Below are 2,869 nucleotides of genomic sequence, written 5' to 3'. Positions count from 1 at the left end.
TCCAGCTAAGACTCTTTGCTTAAATCTTAAGTATCTGGCCGTAAACTCCTCTCCAAAACCTCAACTTGACACTGATCTCACTTAGAGAACAAAGTGTTGCAGGCTGCGTTTTTGGTGAATTTGGCAGGGCTTTGCCATCAATTTTTCTCTCCCTCTCCTCTCTAGATCGTGGCCACAACATATAAGTGAAATATCTTAGGTTGCAGATCATCCAAAATGACTAAAATGCCCTTCTTTAGGGTTTTTTTTTTTTTGGCTCAAAATATGGGCTTGGGGGTTTGAATGGGTTTGGGCCATGACAGAGACACCCTACACTGCCAAGAGTGAGACACCTAGGAGGAGGCGTTACAGAACCCAGGACAGAAGTGATTGTGTTGTGTTTTATTTCCATCCGTTTATGTCTCCCACCTGGTTTTGTTCTCGGAGCATGAAACATTTATTGAGCTATCATTATATTGTTTGTGATCTGTCTCTCCGCAACAAAGGCTGACTGGATCTCAGATATTCATTCATGCAAAATATTCTTTAGCCTCTAGCATAAGACCTTTGAGACAATCTTACAATTCACATTACACAAATTTATAGGGAGTAACTGGACCATTTCAGTGGGTTTTTCTTGTTTTTTTGGGATAATAAGGCATATGTTAAGTAACATTTAGTCTCAGGACATAAGAAATGTTAGTCGTCATGAGATTCTTAAATAAACGTGTTTTAAAAGTTAATAAACTAAATATATAGGAACTGAAAATATTAGACTTTATTGTTACTCTACAATTTTTATATAAAAACTGAAAATATATAAATATGATTTACACAATCATTTATTTTATTTTTATCGTTATTCTTAAATTTTAATGAATATTTTTATATTATTATAAGAATAAGCTTGAAAATTAAAGTATCTATAAATATTAAAATTTAATTTTTCGTAAATCTACATTATAATGAGCCAGTTTCATCACTTCTGATGCAACACGTCAACAGGTAAGTGGGTCCCACTTTTAAAAAGTGTGAAAAAATGTCAAATCTATAGTTCGAACCCAGATTACTGTGATATAAACACCAACATTTATACCACTAAACTAAATGATACTTTGTACATCGATTACCGAAACTAATATATATATATATATTTATGAAAGATTTCTTATAGTGGATCCCACACATAACTGTAATGTTTCAATACTCACGTGTAACTTTGATCATCGAAACCTATTTAGTAAAATCCGCATTCTGGCCCAATAAAACTTATAAGTGGGCTAAATCTCTTTTGTATGTATCTAGGATTTTATAGTACTTTGTCTCCACCGATAAACCGAAGCGTTAACCTTTTAGCTTATCAAAAAAAAATTCTGAAACTTTTCATCTTCACCTCTCTATATCTCCAACGAGCAGTTATGGCACCGTTTCACCTCTGAAACGATCCGTCTCAGTATATATAATTCCCCAAACAAACCTTGAACCCATATCTCTTATTAAATTACTCCTAAATTGAACTGTCGCAGCTTTTAGCCAACCTTCGAAGATGTCAGCCTCCAGTGTTGTTGTTGCTTACTTGGTCGTTGTCCCCGCCACCTTTTTCTGCCTAGAACATAGTACACACGAAAAGATATTGACAATTTGACTTTCTGTGGAATACTATATACCATATTTGTTTAATCAATATTCAAGCTATCATTTTTAATACTTTAAGCGTATGTTTCTCTGGGCAGAATTCCGAGATCCACGGTTCTATCCCAGTTCGTGTGAATCACTACCATCCATCGCTACGATAGGGGGTCGATCGTGAAAGTTGATTGATCGCTTTGAAGTTGTCCGATTAACTAATATGATGTAAACTCTGTTCTGATGGGCTATAACGGAAAGTTATTTGGTTGCTAGGACTAACAGAGGCTGCAATGCTGGGTACGTCTCAGGCGGAGCTGAAGGACGGTACAACTAGAGCGCCTATTGTCCGGTTTTGTCGTGCCAATGTGCTATGGAACTTAAGCCTTCCTAGGAGAATCCAGATCACTTCGAAACGTCGGCTGTCATTTTCAACAGGTACCACCAAGATGTAAATTTTTTTATGTTTGTGGTGTGGTTCGACTCAAGATTGAAACTTTTGCTGATGAAATAATGATTTTGTGGATGCATGTCAATTAGATTTACGAGGCTACTAACTGTTCATTGTACATTGGCAGGAAAAAAATGGCTATGTATGGTTCAGTTGTAACACCGGTGTGGTGCAATGGGGATGGACATGGTAACGAAAGGTGTGCATAATGTTATTGAGTTCCTCAGCGATGATTCCCCTGACATGGATGTGATCGGAATCTCTGGTGAGTTCCTATTGTATGTTATTGGTATGATTTTAAAATAATGTCTTTTAGCTTAGTGTCATCTTGAGACTTAAAAACTTGAAATTTATTGGTCAGATAACTTCTTCTCCGACATTAACAAACCTGCTGCGGTGAACTGTATCGAGGGACATGGCAGTAATTAGAAGAGAGATAGGGAACAAGGTGTTGAAAACGAGTGTGTCTGGCTTGGTGGAGCTCAATATACTCAAGAACCTCACCGTCTATGTTGTTGCAGGCTCTCTAGGTCGATTCAAATCTCATGCCAGCAACATAGTGTTTGATGTATTCATAGCTACTTGCCAAGATCCAGCCCAAAACATGGAGAGCTCTCGAATTGATGGAAGCCATTAATAGCAATCACCGTACCTTCACTATCTCCACCATTACTGAAGATACCATCATAGAGAACCATGGCATGGTTGTCTAATTTTACGTGTCATCACGTTCATGTATTTCAGGAGCACAGTGAGAACATTCTTCCAAGCAGTGAAGGTGACGTAGGATTGGCAGCATCATCGGGCCCGTCT

The sequence above is a fragment of the Brassica oleracea genome, chromosome C6 (genome assembly GCF_000695525.1).
Source record: "Brassica oleracea var. oleracea cultivar TO1000 chromosome C6, BOL, whole genome shotgun sequence".
Lineage (NCBI taxonomy): Eukaryota > Viridiplantae > Streptophyta > Magnoliopsida > Brassicales > Brassicaceae > Brassica > Brassica oleracea.
This window is presented reverse-complemented; position numbering follows the sequence as displayed.